This window comes from Boleophthalmus pectinirostris, unplaced genomic scaffold, assembly GCF_026225935.1.
Source record: "Boleophthalmus pectinirostris isolate CB_2022bp ecotype Guang Dong unplaced genomic scaffold, ASM2622593v1 HiC_scaffold_15, whole genome shotgun sequence".
Classification (NCBI taxonomy): Eukaryota; Metazoa; Chordata; class Actinopteri; order Gobiiformes; family Gobiidae; genus Boleophthalmus; species Boleophthalmus pectinirostris.
The window spans coordinates 27,878,841-27,891,835 of record NW_026571070.1 but is presented as its reverse complement, the minus strand read 5'-3'; positions in this window follow the sequence as shown (position 1 = coordinate 27,891,835).

Genomic DNA, 12,995 nt, shown 5'->3' with positions numbered 1-12,995 from the left:
TAAATGAACTGGCTTTCTTTCTCTCTACCTATCCATCCATCCATCTATCTCTCCTTCTCTCACTCAGTCAGTCCAATCAACACAATCAACAATCAGACGAGGCTAATTGTTTACGTGTCTTTAAATGTACTAAGCATTTTTACTAACGCTGGAATTTTTCTGGGTTGCCTTCAAGGTAGACGGAACCAAAAACGGCGAGGAATTTTAGCCGGGATTTCAAGAGAGTTCACAGTGTGTCACTTGAAAAGATGAGAAAAAGATGATTAGCCTGCTCACCATGGAAACCAGGCCGCTGTTGTCTGCACATATACTCCGCTTTGAGCCCCATTTCTGCCAAACTTGCAGGGTGAACAATGCCATCCAGTAATGCAGTTATTCTTTGGAAATATGAGCAAATACGGTGGTAAAACTACATTAAAGGTGCACAATGTAACGTTTCTGAAAGGTACCGCACCTTTTCTCCATGGAGGTGTTATTGCCTTGCCTAGAATGTTCCACAGTATTGCATTAAACATAACCACTTTACATATTCAATTGCACATGATTTTAGAACTCAGAAATTGCCTAGAAGATACATTCATTGGGGTTGCTTCTCCATCAGTAACTTGGTCTGGTAGCGTCACCAGCTTGCCTCCATGGAGACAGAAGTTGACTGCAGTAGTATGGAACATTTTAGGCCTTCTAGAAACCAAAAGTGAAAAACCTCTGCCCAACCTTTGGTCCAACCACAGATTGTATAACTACAACTATAGCTTATACATGTATAACATGTGTTAGGACCCAGCTTGCTAAAGTCTGAGAAGTAACACAAAAAAACTAATGTGGAAAATGGAATAACTTAAGTAATGTTTAATTAACAGACTAAAATAGGTACAGAAAATAACCTAAACTAAAAAAAAAAAAATAGGATAGGATTAACATATAACAAGTTTTGTGCAAAAAAAAAAAAAAAAAAGGTCACGTAGGCTTATACAAAAACAAGTAGTTAAACTAAGATACACACAACAAAACTAAATCACAAGTGCCCCAAAGTAAAACCACATAAACCCACAAACGGAATCGAGTGACAAAACAAAAAGGCACAAAACAGAACTAAACTAAATTAGTGTCTCAACACAAATAAAGTCAGACACGCAGTAGTACAAAAACAAGTGATTGACAGCAAAGAGACGCACTGAAACACACAAAATGGCCGTTCAGGATTAAAACATGTGCTGAGTAGGGGAGAGGCGATGCACATATCGAGGCTAACTTCATTTAGAGGAGGAGCTGAAAATGATGATGTATGAAGCCTCGTTGTGTAGCTGTACCACGTGACTGATTCAGGAAGTGGTTCGGAGTTCGCTGCAATTTCCATTTTCATCATTTCCAAATAATCATTTTCCATATTGCCAGTATTTATATATACACAGTACACTGCCATCACTACACTATACATGTTTTGCATACTTCTTTATTTTGCTGACAGTTTTATTCACAGGTAATTCATGCCAACTGATATTTTTGTTTCCAGTAGATGTCCTACTAGAGCAAATGAAGCTTCAAGAAGCTTTGTGCTGGAATGAACCAATTTGATGAAAGGCTTCAATGCTTCATGAAGCTTCATCTGCCCATCACTACACATCACATGTGTTTAAGAAGATTCTCCACACCTGTTCGCCAAACATCTGTGGAGAATCTTCTTAAATAGGGGGAGGTGACTGCAAATGAGGCAGGATTGGCCTGATGTAGAAGTGCCCCATCGATCATGGACCAGGGCTCCCACAACAGGAATCCATAGGGACAAGAAAGAAATTAAAACACACACAAACAAATCAACAAACCGGAGTCCTGGGGCTGTACACGTGTTTCTCTCATATGCACAACACTAAGCAAAAATATAACGCTGTTTGGTAGTCCTCTGCGTGAATTTTTTTCTCACTTTTTTATGTGCAAGGTAGATAAAAGACTGTGACTGAAGCTTTTGTACATTCATGTTTAACTGTAATGGTGACCAGAAAAAAAAAAGTTCATTTTGGATAAAAATACTGAGATACTCAAGCTCGCGCTAAATGATCAGGTGCTACATTTGCATATGAAAGTGCACAGCGGATACAGGAACACTGGCTTCTTTGTCCCGTCTCTGAGAAGGATCAGCTGAGGGCGGAAATAATCAATATTGGTGGGTACTGTATAGCTGTGTCTGTTACAATGGCAAGAAAAGAAAACGATTATGTCTTTTGTGATTTATTACATGTTCCCAGATGTGGGTTAAAAAGGTCTGTCACCAGCTTGAGAAGATATTACTACTTTGCCTAGAAGGTTCCACAGTATGGTATCTGTCTTTCATTTCTCAAATTACAGGAAGAGAATAGAAGAGAAGGTGTCAGACACTCCATTAAAATGTGAAACAGTGCCCCTAAATCAGGTCAAATCTATACAGTTTAAATCAACATATTTGGCTCCAAAACCAACTTGATTTATTTGACCATATGTGAGTATGTAAATAACTCCTTAGATACAAGAGCTTTGCGTCTGGAGTTTCCTGGTTGTCCATATGGTCTCTTATTATATTCTACACTGAGAAAGTCCATCTGCTAAACTTCCACAGAGGCTTGATTTCCACTTCAGATCAGTCAATTGCTCCTGCACCTGCTTCTGTACTGACCTGAGCTTTCAGATTTATGAAGACAACTTTCCCGAGGAAATGTGTGGTTTGCTGTGTAAACTCTGAGCCCGTAAGTACTTTTTAGTCACGATTCCAGCAAAGTTTTATAAATGAAGTCCATAGACAAGTTTATGAAAGTATTGCAGTGTTAAAGTCCCACAGTTTGTTTTTTCCCCAAAATTCCATATAAAAGGAAATGTTTATAGCCTGTGCTTTTCCTGTATTACAAGGATTACAGCCATAAACGAGTTACTAGTGCCTTAACCTGCAGACAGAAGACACATTCAACTTTGTCTCAACAGACAATCATCTCTCTTCTCTCTCTTTCAGTTTATGGTCAGGCCATGCTTCATGTAAAAGCTCAGACCCTACAGAATTTAGTCACTGTGTTGGGGTTTAGGAAGTGACATTCAAATCAGAGTGAGGCATTTTGGGTTTAAACCAACTGGATTTCAACGTGGAAACTGGCAGCCGTAATGAGGTGTGAGGCTTATTCAGTATACTTTTTTTTTTTTTTTTTTTTAAGGACATTTAAAGGTTCTATATCAGTGTTTCCCAAAGACTGGGTCATGACCCTCAGGTGGGTCATGAGATTTTTTGGGGGGGTCACCTTGTCACGTTGCATGTAGGTCTGCAATAAACAGTTCTGATATGAGACATAATTATTTTATTGACTATTTTGTTCAAGTAATGCTGGTTTATTTTGATTTACATTTAATGTCCAAATAGGCGACTTATAGATCATTTTATTGCTGCTTCAGTGACTGTTTTTCATTGTTTAAAACTTCAGTAATACTAATTGTTCAGAGAGACATGATCACTCAATCAACACTAAAATATCCTAATTAATGTTCAATAATGGTCAAATCCACCTTTTTATTTTGTGATTTACGAATAACGTCTATTGACTTGGGTCCTCAAGGTTTGTGACTTTTAAAATATGGGTCCTCAGAAAAAAAGTTTGGGAAACACTGAACTATATTACTCAAAATTGACTCTAAATAAGGATGTTGTTACCTCCTCAAAACAGACCTGATTTTGTGTTTTGTTTCATTCACACATGATTGAGTAAACCTTAATTATGAGTCTGTCTACATCTCCAAAGCTCAAAATGCTCTGTTCCACCTTATGATGTCATGTAGTAGTAGATTTCAAATTAATAGCTCCCTTCTACCTCTTTAAATTAAGATGAGATTGTCAATTCCAGGTCTGAATCTGAATCATCCAAATGACTCTAGTGAAGGTGTATGGAGTTTAAAAACACAGTGGAGCACACACGAGACTGCAAGGTGGAACAAAGAGTTTCAGTTTGAGAGAAGATCTTGCAGGGTTTGTGTGTTGAACATGTGTGAATGAAACCAAACACAAATCCAGGTCTGTTTGTGATGAGGAAAAAACATTATAACACGTCAGAAAATAACCTAATAGGAGAAAAGAGACAATGTTCATGGGAATGTTTTTTTTTTTTTTTAAATGGAGCCAAAACCTCTTAAAGAAACCAGCTCACATCACAAATATCCAATATCCAAGCCGAGGGAGCACCATAAGTGAACGATAATAAAAACTATATTTGATTTGAAAATGCTTACCCCAGTGTTTACCTCGCTGGGAACACGGGTAAGGTCATGCTATTTCAAATCTACATCTACTTACAGTTCCTTTAACGCCACTGGAGATGTCAAGGATACTGGTTGCCCTTCAGTCTGTCCTTTCTCATATTGCCTCCATTTTCTCAACAATCCTTTGCCAAACAGACGCTCAATTTCGACTTTAAACGAGATAACAAAACATCTGCGCCATTGGTCTGTACAAATTGCTGTTTTCTTTCTCTCGGTTTTTTTTTTTGGAAATTGCACAAACTACCCTTTTAAGCTCGTGCTCTCCTCCCGCTGTCCTCTTCTGTCTCTCCATTGTTCCTCTCATCACCCGTTTTGTTTGTCGGCACGTCAGACGGTTCAAGTGAGTTTAATAGCAGCCTGTCATCTCATCATTTGAATCTCGACATTTGCCGCTGGTGGTTTTTCTTAACTGTTCAAACTTTCAAAAGGAGAAGTAAAATCAGATACGCGGGCCTGTGTAAAATGTGCGGATGGACGGACGCGTGCTGCCTATCAAAGCGCTTAGAAGTTCTTTAGCTCCGTCGCTTCAAACGGACGTGCCAGTGTAGAGGGGAGTAATGGCAGATCAAACATTACAGAAGTGTACATGAACGGAGCGCTTGGTTTATATAGAACGTCTTTGCATTTTAACATCAAAAAGAGCTGTGATCAAAAGCCGAGGTACATATGCATAAAGAACAGGGGTGGTGCTATTATTACTTAAAGGGTCTATATTCGGAGAGACCTTTTTTTAGTCGATACCGATTTGATGTTTGTCTTGTGGTGGCCGCTGTTTTTTAAGCTTAATGTGGGCTTTGTTGTACTTGTTGGGAAGGTTGTCGTCTGCATTCAGCCGTCTTTCAATGCTGCCGGGGCTTCTCCTCAAGAGCAAGGGGCTACTGGGGGCCTGTCTTCATGATCTTGTTGTCTTGGTCAGCTCCGCTCAATTTAATTTCTCTCCAGTGACTCCAGTGTCAGGAATCGGAATACATTAGACTGTTTAAGAACGCTGGAAGTGCGAGCCCAGGCACCAGCCAATCAGCAAAGAGCCACACATTCTGTGTTGGCAACGATTCCAGAGATTGGGGATTTAAAGCCCGAACAAAGAGAATGATCGGTGAATTTTATCAAGGGTAAAGACATTATTCCCCTTCTTCTTACGGGATTTAGGAAAAGCTTAATATACCAGTTATCCCCGTTAGCGGCGCATTACATCCGTCACGACCAAATAGCAGCGATTGGTTAAAAAAAAAAAAGTACCCGCCTACTGTCAAGCAACAAATTCTAATGCTGCGAGGTCAGACGGTTTCCACGAAATTAAACTGGCTGGTGAATCAGGATAGGTCAGGACTACCTTAGTTTGAGGATTATTATTGGGCGGCAGTAGCTCAGTTGTAGAGCATTCGCCCAGATCTAAAGGTTGGCGGTTCGAATCAGCTCTCGACATAAACATCACAGGTTGAGCGGTTAGATCCACTGACCCACAGGTTGGCTGGTGTGATTCCAGTCCCACAGATGAATGCTGCTGTTGTGTCCTTGGGGACACTTAAACCTTAGTGTCTGGTACACTGGTGATGTGTGTGTTGACTTGTTGTAGCGCTTAGTTTGAAGGTGGAGCGCTATATGTCTATTGTGCATGTTTTGGGTTGATGGGGGAAACCAAAGTGTCTACCCAAACACTTGGAGAAACATGCAAACCCCGTAAAGAAAGACGACCTGGGACTCAAACCCAGAACCTTCTTGCTGTGAAGTGCCACTGTGCCGCCTGTTTTAATTCTATTGGTAATAAAGCATGAGACACACAGTATTTTACTTTATTTTTCACTACCAAGAACCACGGCACAATGATGGAATTCGATAAAGACGTATATTGACGGTGGATAGATGTGATGGCTGGAGGGAGACTTAGCGGTGGAGGTCCAGTCTCCAACCCAAAATGGTCATCAGCTTAATCGGAACTCCCCTCCTTGAAGATGATGTCTTTGTACTGAAGGATGGATTAAAAGACACGGGTGGGAGGGAGACTGTTGTCAGGATAGGCTGTATAAATAGGGCTTCTGGGTAATTGAAGGCGTGGTTGAGATAAGCTGTGATTGGCTGGAGAGGTGGTTGAGGCGTGGTCAAGTGCCTGAATCTCAGTTAATCATACTAACTCCATATATTAAGAATATTAAGTAATCTTTGAATGTGGTTTTCAGTGTATACAAAGGCATCCAAGGACCATATTCTGAACCATGAGTGAAGAACATTTTCAGAATGAACTGTTAGCTCCACCCACTTTGATGTTAAACTAACACAGGCGTCCAAATAGTCAAAGGCAGTCTCTGATCAAATACAATGGAACAGCGAGCTATGCTACTGATTTTTTATTCAACCTGATGAGTAACATTGATCTAATATGATACCACTGGTTTGCACCGCCTATTCCAACACCCCTTCATTACGACATGTATTTAGACATTCCGGTATTACAACATGCCTCTATTTAGACGTGCTGGTTTTCCAACAGTTTGTCGCTATTTTATTTTATTTTTTTCAAAGTTGTGAAAGTCTACCCAGAGGCATCTCTCGCTGTTCTTCAATGTTTTTAATCTCAGTCCTCTTTTTAAAATGCATGACTGTTTCCCACAGCTATCAGTTAGACTCGCTGTCTGATAGCCTATGTGGCCAAAGTATTCTCTGATCAAGTGCTTCACACCAGCCCAAATATCTTATATCTGATATATGGGAGTGCAAAGTAAAATAGTCTATCACATTAGTAAGTAAGTAAGTAAGTAAGTAAGTCTTTATTTGTATAGCACTTTTCACAGACATATGTCACAAAGACGTTTTACAGAGCATTATTCATACCCTCCACACTCAGTGGTGGAAAGATACTATTGTGGCCACAACTGCCTTGAGGCAGACTAACGAAAGAGCTGTTGCCAGTCCGCACCATTGGCCCCTTCAAGCACCACCATCACTCAAGCATACACCACTTTCTTAATAAGCAATGTGGGTCAAGTGCCTTGCCCAAGGACACAATGATGATTTACGATATGTGCCTCATGGTGGCACCTGATTTTCCCAGTGGTCTCCCGTCGAAGTACTAATCACACCCGGCTTAGCTTCTGAGATTTGACAGGATCAGGCTTTGACAAGCTGGTATGACCACATTAATATTATTCATGTTGGAAAAGTGGAATGTTTGAAAAATAATAAAGTGCTGCTACACTGACAATGGGGAAAAAAAAAAAAAAAAAAGCCGAAGTGGGAAGCGTGAAAAATAATGTTTATGCCTCGACTCTGACAATTAGACGTCATTGTCTAAATAGCAGATGTCAGAAGAGCAGCATGTAACTATACTATCTTCTTTTCTAATAACATGCACTGAAACTCCTCTCCATTAAAGAATTGTACTTTGCTCCACCTCAGTTTGAACTTATCTAAGAATTAAATATATGTGCACACAAATCCCACTCAGGATCTGAAGGCAAATTTCCAATTCATTTTCCCATAGACTTTCAAAAAGCTGGAAAGTTAAGTGTGGAACCAAATGTATGAACTAAGACCTACAAGTCAAGTTCATGCCAATTAAATATCCAGTTAGAGTGGAAGTTATTACAAGAACATAAAAATCTGTGCTAAATGGATTCACCATGTCCATATATTAGGCTAACTCTCATCAAAACATGAGCCTGAATCATAGGTAAGGTTTTGCTTTACCTTGAGTGGGTGTATTTTTAGCCGGCACCGTTACTGCTTGCTGTCCTCTCCCGCTGTACTTTATCATGACATGCCCAGCAGAGTGACACAATATCCTGACGTGTGTTTTCATTGTCACTTATAAAAATTGAAGGCGATTAGGGCTCATCCGGTGCGTACGTAGGCCTGTGACAAACGGTTATTTATAGTGTTCCAAATGATGTGCAGAATAACAAGTGCCTGGTCCGTGTTCTCCCTGTCACCAGGAAGTGCGCTGTAAGCATCCCCCCCACAGACTGCTGCTCCTGCTCATCACCTCGACCGCTGCCTGTTAGCCGCCGTTAGCCAGCGTCTGCACACTGGCTAATGATGCCGCGCCGAGTGGCTAGCTATACCATTTAGCTGTCCCCTCGGGCTTTCCACGGACACTTAGCCTATGGGACTAAGGTGCACGGTTCTGGAAGAGTTAACACCGTCTCACTTGTATACAGTTACATCATTTTTGACAAATGGTGCTCTCGTATTGGTGGTTTGCATATTCTGTCTAGAATATGATCATATACTGCCAGAGAAACTCATTTCTGTATTGGTTAGATGGTATTTTCCAAAAGGTAATGTTGAACCTGACCATTTTTATTACTGAGTCTAGATCTGACAACTCAACATTTCACAAAACAAATCTTTTTAGTATAATATGCCTATATAGTATCATTGGCCTATAGAATGTTGTGATGTCGCCTGAAATCCAGGAATTAAGGTAAACAACAATTTATAATGGTAATAATAATGCATTCATTTTATACAACACTTTTCGAGGTGCCCAGTCTCTTTACGGTTTTGTTCATTATTAATTCACTCCACACTCAGTGGTGGTGAGCTACTATTGTTGCCACAGCTGCCCTGGGGCAGACTGACGGAAGTGAGGCTGCAAATCTGCGCCATCATCTCCTCCAACCATCACTAACACTCACACACAAACCACTTTCCCACTACACATTTTGGGTTAAGTATCTTGCCAAGGACATAACGGCAGTTTTTGCCAATGGCCCTGCACTGTGGCACCTGGAATTCCCAGTATTAACCAGACACTGTCCTGCTGAGCTTCTGAGATCTGAGGAGATCAGGCTTTGACAAAGAGAAAGGAGATATTTAGCAATAATTGTTGCTGGATTTTCAAAGTAAATCTAATATGCATGACACTGGCACATGGTATGTTTTGACTTCTTTCAACAGCATTTTGTGTTTGTGGGTCTATTGACAAACTGACCAGTCTTTAAATCCCATCACTTGGTGCTGATAAATTGATGCTTATGACTTTGAGACTGGAAACTGGGGATTTATTATTTTGGAATTGTAATATCTGTGTGTGATTTGTAAAGGAGGAAGGAAAGGTTCAAAGGAAACTGTGTCTTGTGAGTCCAGAATAATATCTCTGTATCTGTATTTTTAAACTGAGGAATATCTGAAGGATATCACTCCTTCATGCCTCAAGCCAGGCTAAAACACAACTGTGCAGTCAGATTTGTTTGACTTTTGAAGTCACACATGTGAAACCAAGGAGCTCGTTGGTCTTTTGTCAAAATATTATGTTTTTTTAGTCCTTTTAAATTTGCACAACACTGCTGCATTGTCCTTGCAGATTCTTTCTGTGACCCACTCTTCCTCTGAGCCCCTGCTCTCAGTGCTCCAGGGTGAGTGTGAGAGCACCCACCTCGCATGAGGTGGTGACCAGCGTAATTAACAGTGTCACGCAGAATCATTAGGTCTGTGCAGAGGACATTTTATCAGCTACTGAAATGATTACAGCATTTCAGATTTGATTGCAATTAATATTTCAGCCCAACTTGAGCTGCTCTCTTTCCCAACATAATGTGACCCCTGCACTTGCCCTGAAGATGAGCACACAGAATCAAAACACTGTCACATTGTCATAATAAATTAAGTTTGGAGAAAGTCTGCAGGCTTCTAACTTAGATGTTCACTAATCACTACAGTAACCTAGGCCCTGCATGTACTCTTTTCACTGTTTTGACTCTTGCACTTTCCCATTTTCATATAACCAGCAGCTTTTCTATCATGGTTTTGTATATTTATGGACAACCGTCGCGTGGTTGGAGCATTAGACAGAATCTCGCAGCTAACGTGAAGAAGGTTTTGGATAGGGCCCGGGAGAGATCACTACATTACTCTAACATGCATTGATGACATTTAAATCCACTTCAGGCAAGTTTCTGATGAGGGAACAACACTGTAACATGGCTCAACAAAATGATTTTGCATAATCCCCTATATAAGCATTCAACCCACACCTGCTACTCATTGTTTCTACATTTCTGTGCATTCTTTGATTTAATTTTGTGTTTTAATTTCCGTTCTCGCTCACATAAATCAGTCGCAGCTGGTCCTACCTCCGCTGTCATTTAACAACATCTGTACTTCAGAGTTTTATGCCTATGCAGTAACTATGCAGTAACGTCTGAATATTTAATGCAGGTTTGAAGTCCTTTTTATAGAAGTTGTGTTATTTCTATAGAGCTCTTCACTGCAAACCATACCTCTCCCATGTAGCTGCGCATTTATTATCCTGTCTTGTCACTGGTGCACTCCGAATAAATGAATGTTCCATAAATTATTCACATTGGGAGTATGTACAGTGGATGTATGGGCTACTACAGAATGCTGTTTCTTCAAATGACAAGATGACGCATTCTGCTCAGGCCCATTGTGAGCAGCTCTTACGAAAAAAAACTCATTTATTAAACAAAGCTGCTATAGAAAGGCAGAATCCAAAGTTTTAGGCCATTCAAAAGTTTCTGAGAGATATCAACAATGTATGGAGTTGGACAAAAACAAGTAAGTTAGGAAAAAGGCCTGCCACTTTTTGGAGCTTTTAACCATCTTACATTGTCATCAGTAGTTTTCTTCATTCACGTTTCATTACTACATTAATCCAAAAGCGTTTTCTGATGACTCTTGAAAACCGATGATCTGTGTTTAACTAAAAAAGACGTGACTGATGCGTGCACTCTTTCCAGTTACTCCAGAGTCTGACAAGGACCCCTTAAAATACTGGATGTCTGCTGTACTTAGAACTCTTATTCACCTTATTCCAGAAGTTGCCGTTGGCGCCGGCACCATCATTCGGGTTGTATTATTTTGTATGGGCCTGCCGACCCTAACAGCAAATAAGTTCCATACGGACTGTAGAGACGGTTTAAAGCCTCCCGCAGAATCAGTGCAGTGTGACTTCTTGTTGCACATGAACACTGAACATTTTACACAAATGAACCAACTTAATGTCTTATTTACCATATATTTTGGACTATAAAGCACACCGGATTATAAGGTGCAATATCAATAATGTTGAATTTTCTTGTCTGTTGTGACCAAGACGGGTAGAGCGGCTGGATTGCAGTGAGAAACCGAGAACAGATGATGGAGGCAGGTTTAGCCTGGTCCACAAGATTTTTAATTTCTTTTTTCAAAATTCCCAAAGTGCCAGTGCAAACAAAGTGCGGTGCAAAAAGTGCAGGGAGGATATGGAGCAGCAGGTCTCTCCAGCAGCAGAACATCGAATGGTCGGATTAGGCGCCTTATATACTACTGGATAAAACCATTAAAACTCCAAGGGGTGTAAAATAACATTAGCTGTATAAAACTAAGTTAAAATCCTCCAATAAAATACCCATAGCCAAATAAACTATATAAAACCCAAATACAAAAATAATAAAACCCTAAAACTAATTCCTAATAAAACCCAACGTGAATATCCCAATTAAAAACGAGTGCTATTCCCCCCCGATGTCCGCCGTGATGAGTTGGCCCGGAACTCTTAAAAGGTGTCTGGTTCCCCGGGGAATCTTTTCGCCAGACACCTGGACAGAAGACACGGGTAAGTAAAAGCACTAACAAATACCAAACATGCACGCACATCCCACTCACACTCTAAAATACCCACATGGCACACACGCAAACACACACAAGACACAACTCATTTAAAACACGGCACATATATTGCACACTATCCAATTGTAACTTTCGGTGTATCTCCGCAGACCGGCGGCCGCCAAACCCGGAAGTGCCCGTCCGACCGGCCCACGTGACACCCGAAAATGTTTTCAATAAATATATTTTTTAAAACAATACAAATGTGTGCAATTCTTAATATGTTAATATGTGCAAATTAGCGTATCTTATAAGTGCTTCGTGCTATACTGTGCAATGTAAATATATATAAAGTGCAAAGTGAATGAAAGTGCATGTGTAATTATTACGTAACGAACAGGCCGTTCGTTACATCTGTTTTCATACATAAGGTGCATTAAGTGAATCAAATGGACGACACTGATCCCTTAGCCTAGGGATCCACAATCCATTGGCAGATCATGGCGTAATTCACCCAGCGTTGGCTCCCTGTCTCGGTGTATTATGAATGTAAATATGGGTGGATCATTTAAGTTAGATTTTTTATTACCTACGAGAAGGACTCAAATATACATTGAGTAATAATGTGTTTAATGCAACTTTGCCACATTTGTTTATGTTTTACAGAACTTAAAACCACATGGCTAATTTGCATAAACTATAATTGCTGGAAAAAAAACAAACAAAAACAGCTTGCTCCCTGTGCACTGATGTGGTCAGCTTCTGTCGGACTAAGAACTGTAAATTGGGCTTTACTCCGCGAGGCTCCTGACTATGGTAGCTGAAATGCTCCAACAATCCATCAAGCGGTGCGGCTTCATGGCTTACCAAAGTCATACAAAAACATTTTGACATTTTAGATTTTTGAGGGCCGTGTACCACATAAAACCGGTTCAAGGTCAGTAAACACAACCAGAATTAATAAATAAGGCGCACTGTCGATTTTTGAGAAATTAAAGGATTTTAAATGTGCCTTTTAGGCCGAAAAATACGGTAACTGGCAAAACTTTCCTCAAGTTCTCCATTGGCATGAATGGGATTCCCATTTAAGCGAAGTGCCACCAGAAGAAAGCGTGGTTTAGCAGCATTTACAGACAAAAGTGCACAGGCGGAATAAGATGAATATTCATATATACATGCAC